General features: G+C 43.2%; 3 protein-coding genes across 3 annotated transcripts in view; all 3 read right to left on the bottom strand.

Annotated features, from left to right (window-relative positions):
* Positions 1 to 16,395, bottom strand: part of LOC114030977 (zinc finger protein 665-like) — a 117,323-nt gene that overhangs the window by 90,081 nt on the left and 10,847 nt on the right. The window lies entirely within an intron of this gene.
* LOC114030978 (zinc finger protein 2 homolog) overlaps positions 1 to 16,395 on the bottom strand; it is a 252,552-nt gene that overhangs the window by 225,311 nt on the left and 10,846 nt on the right. The window contains exon 2 of the mRNA XM_027845949.1: positions 13,764 to 13,856. The gene's annotated coding sequence lies outside the window, so the exon portion shown is untranslated. The remainder of the gene's footprint in view (positions 1 to 13,763; positions 13,857 to 16,395) is intronic.
* Positions 1 to 16,395, bottom strand: part of LOC114030979 (zinc finger protein 239-like) — a 50,883-nt gene that overhangs the window by 33,520 nt on the left and 968 nt on the right. The window lies entirely within an intron of this gene.

The raw sequence follows: 16,395 nt of genomic DNA, 5'->3' as shown, positions 1-16,395 counted from the left end.
TCCAAGTTTTACAAAACAAATTCTTTTATTAAGGGGATTTGTTCCGTGAAGTTTGGAGGCCGCAGGTTCCCCACACCTGGTAGACAAACAAAATCTACCAAAATAAGTTCCCAAAGCTGACACAAATTAGATATAAAAGATCACATCATTAAAAAAGAAAGAAAAGAACACAGCATGGAGTTTAATAAACCTTGCTAGGGAAAAGACGAACAAAACCTGCTAGGAAAACCAGAAAGCAAAGTTTGGCTGGATGTCGGTATAGACAGCATCTCAAGCCATACACCAAGATGGATACAGACTAAGACACAGAAGGTGACATAATAAGCAAATCAGAGGAGCAAGGAAGTTACTTTTCAGATCACTGGATAGGAAAATAGTTTATGACTAAAAAGTGATAGGATCACAGAAAATAAAACGGACAACCGTGATTACATAAAATTCAAGTGTTTGAACAAACAAATCCAATGCAATTAAAATCAGAAGGGAAAAAGGAAAGTGGGAGAAAACTTTGCAGCAAATTTATATGATAAAGATTTCATATCTAAAAATGATCAGGTGGGTAGGAGGAGAACAAACAAAGTAAAAGGGGCTGACAGAAGAGAAGCAGATGATCAGCCGTATCCAAGAGCTCCTGGGAGAGCCTTTTGGATTTTGAAATGAATCTTTAATAACCACAAAGAAAGCACTTTGAGTTGAGTGGTAGGGATGGAAGCCAGATGATCACAAGGTCATGAGAAATGAGTTGAAAATAGAGGCAAAAAGAGTAGAGAATAGCTAGTAAGAGTTTGACTGTGAAGGTGAGGAGAGATGTGATAGCTTATAAAGGTGATGAAGTCAAGGGAAGGATTTTTCAGGATTTGGAAGATCTGGGCCCAGCTGTAAAAGGAAAAGAATCACTGGATAATGAGGTGAGCTGAACCTTGAGGAGATCTTCATCTTCACCCCCCTGCCCACCCATATTTCTGACTGCCGAGGTTCCTCACCACTACGACATTGTGGGAGCCCGTTCTCATTAATGCCATGACTTCAGCTTCACTGGATTCCAGAAATGATGCACTTGAAAGAGCCCTGGCTTTGGAGTGGTAAGACAGAATATAAATGCCCGCTCTACATGACCCTATAGAGCTCCTTCCCCTTTACAGGCCTTAGCTAAATGGTTGCTAAGGGCCTTTACTCCCCTAAGCCTGTGAATTCCAGCTCCACTCTTTTGACTGCAGACAGGACCATTCCTCTCCCTGGACTTTCCTTATTTTCCCGTCCCTGGACATAATGTGTTGTCATTCCCCCTCTCCCTATGCTTTGCAATCCCAAACGCTGGTTTTTACCTTCACTGCAAACTCCAATCCCTCCTGCCCCAGTTATTTTTCCAGGCCAGTTCCACACTGTCTTATTTGCTCAAGTTCCTGCCTCCTCATCCTTTCACCAATCTGGCCCTGCCAGGCCTCAGCCTCGGACTGCTCCCACCACTTGGCAGCCTTCCCTCCTAATTCAGGTACTGCAATCATGAAATCATGCTGACGAGACGTGATAAGATTTATGTTACCTAATCTGAACTGCAACTTTACTGCAGAAAGGCAATCTTTTTCACCTCTCCTGAACAGTTTCACAGTCCCACTCTCTCTAGTGACTCCTCCCAAACCTTTCATCTTTCCTCAAACCTCGGATGACCCCCTTCCCTTACATCCCCCAGCTTGAGCTTTGCCCCACATTTCAATGAAAACATTGAGGCCATTTGCCAAGAGCTCCCTCTCCTTCCCTGCCCCTCACTTCCTATTACTCGCATTCCTTCCACCAGCATCTCATGAAGAGGCAGCCCTTCTCCTCGGCCATAGGTACAAGTGATCCCATTCCACGCCTCTTTCTCCAACGGACACTCCCCTCTGTCATCCCTCTCACAATGTGTGCCCTCATCCTCCAAAAACCCTCACTTCATCCGTCTAGTCTCACTGTCCTCCAACATCTCTCCTTCATTTGGGGGTTAAATTCCTTGAGAAGGCTATCTACAAAAAGGGCCTCCACTTGCTTTCCTCTTACTCCCTTTTCTCTGGCTTCTGACCTCATCCAACTGAAAGCACTCCCTCTAAAGTTACCAATGACCTCTTTAATTCCCAAATCTAATGACTTTTTCCTCAATCCTCATCCTGCTTGACCTCTCTGCAACCTTTGACACTGTCCATCACTGCTTCCCTCTTGACATCCTCTTCTCTCCAGGATTCCATGACACTGCTCTCTCCTGGTTCCCCTACTTGTCCAGCCTCTCCTTCTCAGTCTCCCTCGCTGAATCTTCACCCATGTTATTCCCACTCACACTTGGTGTCTCACAGGACTGTCCTGAGCCCTCTTCTCTCCTCCCTCTATAACACTTCACTTGGTGATCTCATCAGCTCCCATGGATTCAATTCTCATCCCTCTGCAGGTTAATTCCGAGATCTACTTATCCAGCCCTAATCTCCAGTCTCATATCTCCAGCTGCCTATTGGATATTTGAAACTGGATGTCCAGAAGACACTTAACATGTCTAAAATTAAACTTACCTTTCTCTTCAAATCCCCTCCTTCCTGTCTTTCCTATTGTAGTCCTCCCACACTTACAACCCAAGTGTCATCCTGGATGCCTCACTTTCTTGACTCCTTTCCATCCAATCTGGTACCAAGTCCTGGTACCAAATCTGGGACCAATTCTACATTTGGAATCTCTCTTGTCAGCGATCCCCCTTTCTCCTCTGACACAGCCACCACCCTGGTGCAGGCCCTCATCACCTCGATCCTGCATCATTCCAATAGCCTGCGTGTTGGTTTCCCGGCATCAAGTCTCTCCCCACTCCAGTCCATCCTCCGCTGTCCAAAGCCAAAATCTCACCACGTCCCCACTCTGCTAAATAAACTTCAATGGTTCCCTGTCATCTCCAGCATCAAATACAAACATCATTGGCCTTCAAAGGCTCTGTGACTGGGCCCACTCCTACCTTTCCAGTCTTCTTACACTGTATACCCTGTCTCCGCCCTGAGGGCCAGTAATACTGGCTTCTGTCTTAGTCCTCCTCCTGACATTCCATCTCTCAACTCTATGCATTTTCACTAGCTGACCCCCATGCCCCCTGGCTTCCATCCAGGTGTGTGTGTATATGCATGTATCTGTCTATATGCACACCCACATACATATACATGATTGTACATATACACACACACAGTGAATGCACAAATATACATACACATATGAAACATTTTATGTTTAATATAATGTACTGATATATATTTTATTACATGTACACATACACATACACACAGTTGTTTGCATGTTGTTACCCCAATTAGACTGTGAGTTCCTTGGGAGCAGGGACTGTCTTTTGTTTTTCTTTGTATTCCCATTGTTTAGCACAGTGCCTGGTATACAGCAGGCACTTAATAAATGTGTGCTGACTTGCCTTCCTCATCTTCTTCTGAATGAGGACTGGTTTATCCTGGACTGCCGCTAAATTCTTATCAAACTCCAAGAACCAATGATTCTCCAGACCCCTGGCACAATGGCCTTCAGATCAGTTCCTCACTGATTCACAAATGAAGAGATCTTCCAAACCCTCTACTCCATTCTGTTCATTTTAAAGATGTGAAAATAGAGGCCAGCATGGCAAAGAACCTTGCCCAAGGTCACAGATAATGGCATAACATTGCTGCCTCGTCATGTCTTCACTTGGAAGAAACTGATGGTTATGTTCCCAAGAGAACCCCGGGCCCTTCTGCTGAGGGAGCAGCTCAGCCCAGACCCACTCACTGCCTTATCTGACCCATCTGGCCAACGCCCTACGGCCTACCCAGGATGGGGCAGGACTGTGGTCCGTATTGGTTTTCTCCAATTCTGGGCCTAGTTTTCCTTCCCGAATCAACAAATCAGGTATCAGACTTCTCTTTTCTCCCAATTTTTCCCATGTGCTCAAAATCATCACAACACTGAAAGTCAGAAATTTCGTGATTGTCTATAAAACTCACGGGGATGATGCTCCCACTTCAACAGCACTTTAAGGTTCGCAAAACACTTTTCTCAAGGAAGCGAAGTGTGTGCTTCTTATGTGAATATCAGTACACAAATTTACAGAGCAGGACCCTGAGGCTAAAAGAAGGACAACGAATAGCTCCAAATGGAAGTGAAGTTTCTGTAATCCCCATTTCTTGACTCTAAATCCAAAGCAATTTCCCTCATACCCCACTGGCTCTCACCATAAGAACAGATCACAGTGAGAGAGGAAGATTTGTCGTTGAGGGACTTTAGTCTCAGTCCGATAAGGAGTATCTGAAGGACCTAGAGAAAAGAATTGTGGCAAAATAATAGCTATCTTCAGACTTTCAGGCAGATAAAGCATTTATTACTGGCTTCCCAGAGGCATCGAGATGGCTCAGTGGATAGAGCACCAGATCTGGAGTCAGGAAGACCTGAGTTCAAATCCAGTCTCACTTACTAGCCATGTGACCCTTAGCAAGTCACTTAACCTCTGTTTTCCTTAATCCACTGCAAAAGGAAATGGCAAACCACTCCAGTATCTCTGCCAAAAAAACCCACAGGTAGTATGGTCCTCCAGGTCAGGAGGAGTTGGATACAACTCAACAACTGAACAACAACTGCGGCTTACTAGGTGCCAGGCACAGTACCAAGCACTGGGAATACAAACATAAGTAAAAAGAAAGAGTCCCTGCCCTCAAGGATCTTATGTTCTAATGAGACAAGACAGCACATAAAAGGCTGGAAAGGAGGCAAGGAGACACCCCGAAGAGGTAAGTGGAGGAAAGAAGTCCAGAGAGTCATGGGCCAGACCAGGTTTAAAAAAAAGACTGTCATGTGAAATAGGGTTTAGATTTGTTGTATTTGGCCCCAGAAGACAAAATCAGGAATCGTGCACAGAATTTGCTACGGGGTAAAATAATATGATTCACATCAGGACAAACTTCCCAAAATTCTAGCTCTCCAAAAAAGTCACGGCCTGCTTTGCAAGGTAGTGGAGGTCCCCTCCTTAGAGGCCAGATGCCTGCTTCTTTCTTGGGGTTGTTACAGTGTACACTGCTTTCCCATGTAGACTGGACTTGGGGCTGCTGAAGTCCCTTCCAACTATCCGATTCTGCGATGCTGTGATTCTTTTAAACCATCTGTAATACAGCACGAGCGCTCTTCACTCAAGCGAGACCACGCTCTCAGAAGTTATCATGACTGATTTCTTAATCGCCCAAACTGACAGCATTTTCTCAGTCCTCCTCCTTCTTGACTTCCCAGAATATGCCCAAGTTGTTACTGTTCTTATTATTTTTCCTGCACTACCTCCACACTTTAATCTCTCTTTGGCTCCCCACTAAGATACAAAAACTGGTCAGGGGGGAAAAATGCTACAGACTGGGGCAGAAATCAAATTCAGACAGAGGTTACATGTAAAATGGGGTAACGGCCTACCAACCCAGAGGTTCTGGGAAGAAACTTTTGTGTACAATTAAAGTGTCACATTAAGTGTCAGCTACCGTTACTTGCACTGTGACCTTAGGCAAAGCACATACTCTACGAACATCTGTAGAACAGGGAAGGACGACATGAACTACAGCATCCGAATCACAGAGAGGTTGTGAACAAACGATGTAAGTACTTGGCAAGCAAAGCCCCACGAGCACACCAGGGATCGTAACTACAATTCACTAGGCCAATCGGTCAAAATGGAAGCGCACCTTGGCGCACTACTCTTCTAATACAACCTTTTCGTTTTCTATGAACAATCGTGAAGTTAGAGAGAAGTGACTTGTGCAAGACCACAGAGATAGTAAGTGACAAACCTGGGATTTGGGATTTCAACCCAATTCTTCTGATTCCGAGTCCAAGATAATTTCTGGTAAGAAATGATGTTTTCTCTGATTCATGTCGGGTTCCTAGCTTTCGGCTAATGAGGACCTGGGTTTAACCCGGTCCCTCCTCTCCTGATATCTTCTCCCCATTCTTTATCCTTTAACTATTTTGTTACCAATCATGAACCAAATGCCAGGGTAGTGATCATATCCTAATCTATTTCTTCATCACCTAAATTTCCCCCTGTATTCTTCCCCCTTCCCCATCCAGACAAACATTCCAAATAACATTTTTTTAATAAAAAGAAAAAGAGAAAAAAAAGTTGGCCAAATTGATCAATACACTGGAAAAAAAAATGTAAAAATATATACAATGCTCCAACCCACAAGAACCTCCCACTTCTGCAAAGGAACGAAAGGGGCGGGAGGCCTTCTCAAATTTCTTCTTCAGGCCAGGCCATGGTTCTTCTTTGTAATTGTGCAATGTTTGCTTTCAAATGGTTCGTGGTAGCTATTCTCTCCAATGTCAGTGCTGCCGTCATTGCGTATACCGTATTCTTGGCTCTATTTACTCCCCTCTGCAGGTAGACAGATAGCATGTAGATAGTTCCATGCTTTTCTATTCCAACAGCTTCATGTATTACATTTTGTTTAGTCATCCTCCAGTTGCTAGGATTCTACTTTGCTTCTGTCTCTGCTACTACAAAAAGTGTTACAATAACTTTTTTGGTGTATTTAGGGACTTTCTTCTTATCTTGGAGTATACATCTAGGAGTGGAATCTCTGGGACAAAAATACGGACATCTGAATCACTTTTTCTTTGTCTAATTACAAATTGTTTTCCAAAATGGCTGAACCACATTCACAGCTCCATGAGGAATGTACTACTGTGCCTGTCTCCAACATGGACTACTGTCATTTACTAGCATCTTTGCCAATTTGCAGGATATGAGGTGAAAAGTCAGAGCTGTTCTGATTTCCATTTCTTTCATTATTAGCAATCTGGAGCTTTCTTTCATATGGTCATTTACAGTTTGCAAAAATTTTTTGGGAGGTGGAGAACTGCTTATATCTTGGACCACTTATCTGTTAGGAAATGACTCTTGGTGTACACCTACAGCAAATGGAGTGCTGGGCCTCGAATCAGGAAGACCTGAGTTTAAATCCAACCTCAGATACTTACTAGCTGTATGACCCTGGGCAAGTCACTTAATCCTGTTGGCCTCAGTTTCCTAATCTGTAAAATGAGCTGGAGAAGGAAATAGCAAAACCACTCCAGTATCTTTGCCAAGAAAACCCCAAATGGGCTCATGAAGAGTCAGACATGACTGAAATGACTGAACAAAATATATACATGCATGCATGTACATCCATACACACGTTGTGATCACACTCAGTTCTCTATACATCTAGGATACCAAACCTTTATCTGAGACATCTGATAGGCAGAGGGTTTTTCCCCTGATTTAATCACTTTCCCTCTTATCCTAGATGGTTTTAAGTTTAGAAACTTTTCATCTTCATGTAATCAAAATTCTATCTTATCTTTTGTAACTGCCTCTATTCCTTGCTTGATTAAGAATATATCTCCTACCAAAAGCTTTAAAAGATATATTGATATGCTTCTAATTTTTAATGGTATCGTGTTTAATTTTCTGGCCTTGTATAAAATTTGGTTTTGAATATGGCATACTTTGTTGGTAGAAGCCAAATTAGTGACAGCCTGCTTTCCGGATTTCCCAGCAGTCACACACAGGTTGGTCTTTCTAAGAAATTTCTGTTTTTGGGTTTATTGAACTCTGTGGCATTGGGTTCTACTCTTTCTGATTGTCCCCTGTCTAGTCTGCTATTTACCCAAGGTCACAGACAGAGCAACAGGGTTCGGATTTAACCTCAGCCTTGATTCCAAACCCCATCAATGTTTTCTTCTTTTTGGATACTAGGCTCTTAGCTGACAAGACCGTGGGCCCTTGGTCCAGACCGCTTCCCTCAAGCCCTGCTCTCCTGATGTTTTCCCATCATCTCATCCATTGCCCTTAAACTCTCTTTACCCATCACACATCAAAAGCCACGTTAGTTTTCTTATTCCATTGTTCAAGACCGCCCTCAGTCTCCCCAGATGGCTTTGCTTCACCTCCTGGGAGCCCCTTCCATACACATCAGTCCCCCCTCACACCTCTTTAGATACTTCCTCACTAACCTTCCCTTACCTGTGCCCACTAGGCCCACACACCGTACGACCAAATTTTAGAGTGTTCAACACCACGTGCTTCCTTTCCCTAGGAACCCTCTTCTACTGTGTCACCTCACCAAAGCTCAAGGAACTGAAAACATCTGCACTTGCAGTCAATGTCATGTAGACTCAGACCCTAGGAACCAGAGCCCAGAGGCAACTCCAAGAATGAATACATCAGAAGAATCATCCAAGGGGGTGAAAGTTAAAAAATTCAAAATAGTCATTCATTGCTACTGCACCTCTAGGGCATGTCGAGCCAGGAGAAGATGTAGTAGAGCAGGAGGACAATAGGATAAAAATGACTAAACTCCATAAGATTCAAAATGAAGAAAAAAATTATAATTATAATGAAAGTGAGAAAATCTTCATTCAACACTCAAGTGTTATTGTACATCAGATAATTCAAACTAGACAGAAGCCTTATAAGCACAACGAATGTGGGAAAGCCTTAGAACAGGACTAAAACCTTACTATACATAAGTACGGACATACTAGAAATGTCTTACATGTGTAACAAATATAAAAAAACCATTACCATATATATAGAGAGAGACAGAGAGACAGAGACATATATATATCCATATTTTGTTAAGCAACAGATGATACATACTAGAGAGAAACCTTGTAAAAGTAATGAACATAGGTGACACAGGCCCTTTCCCTCAGAAGGCCTACTTGATCCTCTATCAAAGCAAACAGACTGGAGAGAAGCCTTCAAGGCTTCTATGAGAATGTGAATGTGAGAAAGCCTTCACTGTCAGCTCAATCCCGTTTGTATAATAAACGATTCCCACCGGAAAGAAGCCTTATAAATGGAACAAATGCAGGAAAATCTTCACTCCAAAGTACCATGTAACCCAATATCGAGTGGGCTGGAGAGAAGCCTTTTAAATGAAGATGGGGAAGCCTTCACTGAGATCTCAGCCCTTGATAAACACCAGAGGACGCATACAGAAAGAAGTCTTATAAATGTGATGAAAGCAGAAATGTTTTCACACTCACACACACAAAAAAAGTCTCACTGGATCCAAATCAAGAAGCAGATAACAGAAAGAAGTCACAGAAATGTAATGAATGATAATGCTTTTACTCAAAGTTCAATCTTTGATAAACACCAGAGGATTCATGCTAGAAAGAAACCACGGAAGTATAAAGAACACAGAAAATATTCATTAAAAAGCCTATCAAGCAATGGAGAAAAAGCAGTGTTCAGAAGTCGGAAGACTGGGTGAAGCCTTCTGTTCCAGTTCAAACACCATTCATGAACAAAAAAGCATTTACCTAAGAGCCCTTGGCCTAAGTGCTGGGTATAGAAACAGAACAACATGACAGTCCCTCCCCTCAAGGAACACATGCTCTAATTAAGGAAGACAACACAGGAAGAAGACCTGAGCTGCAGGGAGGCTAGAAAGGCCCAGGGGTCCTAGGAGTCTAGCTATAGGGCCAGTGGCAAGGCCCAGGAGACCTTAGCAATACTCTCAGTGTCTGAGCGCCCTACAGAGGCTGCCCACCACCATTGGGAATGGGAGAAAATAGCTCACCCAGAGCAGACAGGGAAATCTGGGTTTCCTCTGGGAGAGTGATGGAGACAGAGGGTCTATTTCTGATTATGATGAAGCACTACTGGAGCTAAATGAAATGACAATGGGGCTACTTTCAGAGAAACATGGTAAGACCTCTTCAAACTGAGGCAAAGTGTAATGAGAAGAACCAGGAGATCATGTGCACAGAAACAGCAATGTTGCAATGATGACCAGCTGTGAAAGATTTGGGTACTCTGATCGATACAATGATCCAAGACAATTCCAAAGGTTCGTGATGAAAAATGCTATCCACCTCTAGAGAGAAAACTGATAGACTGAGTGCAAACTGAAGTATAATTATTTCTGCTTTGTTTTGCAACGTAGCTAATATGGAAATACGATTTGCATGATTTTACATGTATAACTGATACACTGCTTGACTTCTCAGTGGGTGGGGAAGGGGTGGGAAGAAGGGAGAGAATCTGGAACTCAAAACTGAAAAAGAAAAGATCATCAAAACGAATAAATAAAATAACGATGAAAAGATCTAGTAAATGAAAGTCAGACTGGTAGCCTGGTAGAATGACAATCAGGAGAGAATCAGCTTATGAAAACCCAGAGTGGGTCTGCAGGTGGAGAAGGTGGTCAGTGGTGCCAAAGGCTACAGAGATTCATTAGAACAAGGACTAGAGGAAGGATTTTCAACTTGTCAAAATTTTTGATCATCCTTAGAAAGCAATTTCAGGGCAGCTAGGTGGCGCAGTGGTTGAAGCACCTGCCCTGGAGTCTAGAGAACCTGAGTTCAAATCCAACCTTAAGACACTTACTAGCTGTGTGAAGCTGGGAAAGTCACTTAACCCTGATTGCAAGAAAAAAAAAAATTTCAGCTGAGTGATAGGGTGGAAAGTAGACAGCAAGTGGTTAAGAAGTGAGAGGAAGCACCAGGTTCACAAGGGCAGCACTAAAGCAAGCTCAAGGACAGGAGGCACCAGCAACACATGACCCATATCCCCAGCTCTGATGGCAACTGCCAAGGCACCTTCTGAGAGGCATGATACCTCCACTGAGAATGCGGATGGCTTCAACTATGGCCCACAATTAAAATGCAAGCAAAGATGTTCTTAGAACAGCTAGGTGGCACAGTGGATAGAGATCTGGGCATGGAGTCAGGAAGACTTTAGTTCAAATCCAGCCTCAGCCTTTTACTAGTTGTGTGACCCTTGGCAAGTCACTTCACCCTGTTTGCCTCAATTTCCTCAACTGTGAAACGACCTGGAGAAGGAAATGGCAAACTACTTCAGTGTCTCTGTCAAGAAAACCCCAAGTGATTCAATTTCTAAATGCAGAAGTTTTAAAGCCCATAAGTTTAAAGCAAAATCTGAATGAGGGAGAGAAAAGATAACAGGACCAGGCCAAAATAGTCATGATGACAAAGCTGGCAAAATACTAGAAGAGCTTTCAGTAAAAGACAATGGCAAAAGGCAAACACTGGAAGAGAAAGCAATCAAGGAAAAACCAAAGCAGGAAGAAATCATCTTGGGCCTGGCATTCTTACCTTCTTTTTTTTACCCTTTCCTTTTGTTTGTTTTTTTAATTGTGTACGAGGGACATAAAGAACTGAATTCCAACGTTCAGGTGATTTTCCCAGGTTTTCACCCTTCTACAGATGTCAGCAAATCCACTCCCCATTCATGGAAATGTACTGTGCTAACTCTCCTTTCCACAGAGGAATCACTTAGAATCCATCCAAAAATGAGTAACACATTTGAAAGCTAGGAGAAAAAAGGCAAGAGGAAGGCAAGAAAGAGGAGGCAATGTGTGTAGACCAGAGGCAATATGCCTAGACTGGAACGGCTCTGTATTTTACTGTATTTTCACATTCACACTCACTCTATGTATGTAAGTACTGTCTGCCCCATGAGAAGGCAAACTTGTAAGTAATCATTGTTTCATGCTTTCTACTTGTATCCTCAGCACCTAGCACACTGCCTGGCACACAGCAGTGACATGGCAAATGTTTGTTGGTTTACCTTGTTTCCTGGGAAAATGAGTTTGCACAAAGTGATAGAGACTTGAATATGTGGGCGAGCCGGGCTAGTCTGCTGTCAACAGGAAAGGAGCAGCAGGTGAGGAGCAGTGGGCGGAGCCTCTTGGAGACTGGTCTCCGCTCACCTGCACCCCAACAGTTTGGTCATTCTCTCCTTTCCTCAGCATTTCTGTCAAATAACTTCACAAGATCATCATTTCCTTTCTGAGCTATAGATTGAGTAGAGCTTCTCCGATCTTAACCCTCCCAGGCAGGACACTCAGGATCGGCCCCAAAAGCAGTGATGCACAGATCTATCTGCCCCTTCCTAGGACCCTCCTCCAACCCACATTCAAACAAAAGACCCAGAAAAATAGTAAAAAACCAAACAACACAAAGGAGCAAAAGCAATGCAAATGCCCCTTGTGTAAATGGTGGGTAGTGTAGGAAGCATGCAGGAGGGTTGGGCCCAGAGGGACAAAGAGCTGAGTCCAAAGTTCCAGACGGAGAGAGGCTAGGATCTGGGCCCAAAAGCAGACTGCCCGGTGCGACAATGGCCTTTTAACGGACCTTCTCCTACTTAAATAGTTTTAGGGAAGGGGAAGGGAGTGAGCTTTTATAGAGAGCCTACCATGTGCCAGGCACTTTACAAATATTATCTCATTTGATTCCCAAAACAATGCTAGGAGGTAGATGCTGTTATTATCTCCATTTTGTAACTGAGGAAACTGAGGTAAATGCTCAAGTCTGAACTCAAGTCTTCCTGAGTCCAGGGGCAACTGGGTGGCTCACTGGATAGAGTGCTGTGCCTGGAGTCAGGAAAACTCCTCTTCCTGAGTTCAAATCCGGCCTCAGACACTTACTAAGTGCTGAATGACCTTGGGCAAGTCACTTAACCCTGCTGGCCTCAGTCTCCTCATCTATCAAATGAGGACACTGGAGAAGGAAATGGCAAACTACTCCAGCATCTCTGCCAAGAAAACCCCAAATGGGGTCACAAGAGTCATGTGATTGAAAAAACCGAATAAGAAACTTCCTGAGTTCAGCCTTTTTTGGGGGCTTTTACTGGACAATCCTGACCTTGAGGATGCAAGAAGAATACGACCAAGAAGGAAAAAACATCTCAAACAGAAAGAAAACAAAAATCATACCAAAATGCAAAAAGCTTAGGCCCCTTAAGATGTAATAATAGGAAAAGGAAGCGCAGTTTACTCCAGGCTTCACTTCCTCCCTTCGAGGAATGAATCCTGGATCTAAATGGTCGTTGTAATTCACAGTGGGTCTCTTCATGTCTACACATACGTTACAGTGAGTGGGAGCCAGCACCACCAACACCAGGCCTGCCAACCCCAAAAATAACACACCTACACCATCAGGGATCCTCATCAAGGTACAAAGGCCCACACAGGCAGGTCACAAATAGGTCACTACCTCCTCATGTACGTAGCCTGTCTCTGAGACACAGGTGATATGACGTATCTCCCTGTACCACTACCTACTTAATGTGCTCCTGGCCGCCATCTAGGACTTGACCCTCCCTAGGAACTCTGGGGGAAAGAGGGCCTGTTGGGGAAGGGCACGGAAGGAAGGGATAAATGCTCAAACTCTGCCCCATTACTAGTCAGCTCCCACACTGGCTGATGGGCTTTGCCCCTATGACATTACCCATGGCCTCCCTATGCTCTCATTTCATTTGATTTAACCATCAACATCACGTGACAAGGCATCTATTACATCACCAAAAAGGCCCAAACTGTTATCTACCACCTCCCCTCCTTCCATTTTTTCAACTCACCCTCTGCCGTAACTTCCACCACCACGTCTCAATCATCCCATGACATACTAGTTACACTGCCTTCTTGGCACCTCCCACCCCTCTAAGTGGGATGTTTCTAAAAAAGCATACAAAGGATGACCAGAGCCAGGACCACCCCATCTGCTTCTACTGGTGGTGGTGGTGTTCACAATACTCAGATTTTATAGAGATTTTTGTAGAGCTGATCTACCTGATTTCTGCTAGGTTGATCTGCATCCACATAGGGTAAGAACTTACAAAACATTTTCCCCTTTGGATTTCTGCCAAGAGATCTGCATGGATCTTACACAACTTGGAAATCAGGTCAAATGGAACTCCCTATGCCAGTACAGGCCTAAGGATTTCTTACCATGCTCCGAAATGTTTTCATAAGAAGCAGTCCAGGGAAGATCTTATCAACGAGTTGATGTTGGCTACGGGGGATGAGGACAACCCTGAGAGTCTGTGGGAAATGAAGAGTGAGGCCTTGAGGAGTAATCAAGGAAACAGATTTGTCACCATTACAGACACTGACTGGACTGTGTCCTTCACTCAGCACTGAAATTTCCAGTGTCCAGATCCCAAACCCATTGACTAGGGGTGATGTAATATCCAAAAGGTATAACTAGTGATGTCTTTAGGGAGGAAGGGTGGTGCCAAGGGAGCATGATGAGGATGGCTGAGATATAGTAGCTGAAGTCATGGCAGAGTTTGAGTTCATGAAATGGGGGGGGGGGGTTTGGATAATGATTTGGGTATTTTTGGTGATGTAACAGGGGGCTTGTCATGTGATATGATGATCAAGTCAAGTGATGTCACAGGGACACTAAGTGTCACTGGCACCCTACCGCCTTTAAAATAAACAAAAACATTCTGTGGTTTGACATTAGAATCCATCACACTCTGTCACCTACTAAGCTTTCCAGACTAATTTCACATTACTCCTTTTCCCATGTTCTATATTCCCGTCAAAATGACGTAAATGTTGTTCCCCCTCAACCACATTTCATCTCCTGTCTCCTAGCCTTTGCAGAGGCTTCCTGACCCCATTACTAGAATGTTCTCACTCCACAGATCCAACTCATTCAATCTCTCAATCCACCGAAGCCTCAGCTAAAGAGGAGTCATCTCCTTCAAGAGAATTTTTCTGATGGAAAGTAACTGTGAGGATGAAAGATAGGAACAGGGGTTATCAGACATAAGGAAAAGTAGAATGAGTGTGATCAGAAAATGGAATTCTGGTGTCCAGGAACATGGAAGCTTAAGACTGATTTTACTCTCTCCAAGCAACATCAATAAGAAGAAAATGTCAGAAGTCAAACTGAATTTATTAATTATAACAAAAGTGAATGTTTTGAAGTGTTTCATTAAATGGAAATGAGTTATACAATGGATCAAGAAATTACAGGAAAAATATTAATATTTAATAATTAATATTAATGGATACACATATGGTTAGACTAAATTTGAAATGGCTAGTTTTTCCTCTATTATGAACCGTGTGATTCAGATAAAGTTTGTACAACCAGGACCCAATTACTACAAAGAATGAATCCTGTGAAGTGGTCTCATGATTTGAATATGTACTTCATATTTCCACTGGAATCAACTTCACCTTTTACATAATCAGGAATTCAAATAGTATTAATCTGAATATATGCAACTGCTTCACAAGATTCATTAATTGCACTAACTGGTATCTAGCTATATTGTGTAAGAAAACTTTCAAATATTTCATCTTTGTGAACTTACACCAGCGTGACTCCTCTCATTCTTTTTCCTCCCTCCACTGGCGACAGACACCAGACTTCATCCTGAAGGTCCTGAAGGACCCCAGTGGGAATCGCTGCCCACCAGGACCAAGCTTTCCCCTTCCTCACCCCAAATCCTCTTCCAACTTTTCTGCTGATGCTCCCTTACCCTTAGCCTCTCCTGGACAGACTCGGAATCTCTACCTCCAACCACCTAGACTGTCCTCTCCGCTCTGCCCCTTAGACCCCTTCTCCCATCGCTAATGATGGTGAGTAGCCACTATTAGACAGAAGGACTCTTGGGCCTTACCATCGTCCAAATAACTGGACCCAGAGGACGTCTGGGCCTTTCCAACCTCACTGCAGCTCAACTCTTCTACATGTGCTGTCTTCCTCAATTAGAGCATGAGCTTCTTGACAGAAGGGACCACCTTGCAATTTTATCTGCATACCCAGCACTTAAGTCAGGGGCTTGGCACCTACTAAGCTTAAATGCTTTTTCATTCATCCTTATCTGAAGTTTTATAATGTTTGAACTGCTACAGAAGGTTTTTCTACACACATTATATTTAAGGCTTCTCTACAGCATGGGTCAGCTGAAGTTTAGTAGAGTATGAGGAGTTACTGAAATCTTTCCCTAATTCATTGCATTTATAAGGCTATTTTCCATTATGAATCCTCTGATGGTTAATGACCCAAGAAGGCCTTGCCATATACACATTACATTTATAGTTTCTCTTTAAATTCTATGATGTGCATTAAGAACTGAACTCTAAATACTTTTGTTATAGAGAAAAGCTATCTATACAATATGAATTATCTGATATACAATAAGACTTAAATTGTAAATGAATGCTTTCTGACATTCATTACATTCATACATCCTCTCCAGTACATATCCTCTGATGTAGGAACAAAGGGTACTTCTGAGTGAATGCTTCCCCATGTTTATTGCATTTATAAAGCACAACTCTGCTGCTGAACCAAGTCTGAGTTTTTAGTAAAGGCATTCCCACACTAAGTTTTCTTTCCAATGTGCACCTTCTGATGTCTGATGAGGGGGCCCTTTCTAGCGAAGGCTTTCCCACACTCCTCACATTTATAAGGCTTCTCTCCAGTATGAGTTCTCTGGTGCTTAACAAGGGTTGATCTTTGAGTGAAAGCACTCCCACATTCATTACATTGGTGTGGCTTCTCTCCAGTATGGATCCTCTGATGTAGGATCAAGTGGGACTTTTGATTGAAGGCCTT

The sequence above is a fragment of the Vombatus ursinus genome, unplaced genomic scaffold, assembly GCF_900497805.2.
Source record: "Vombatus ursinus unplaced genomic scaffold, bare-nosed wombat genome assembly UNPS02015030.1, whole genome shotgun sequence".
Taxonomy (NCBI): Eukaryota; Metazoa; Chordata; class Mammalia; order Diprotodontia; family Vombatidae; genus Vombatus; species Vombatus ursinus.
The sequence above is the reverse complement of the archived record's forward strand: the minus strand, read 5'-3'. Positions and strand labels throughout refer to the sequence as shown.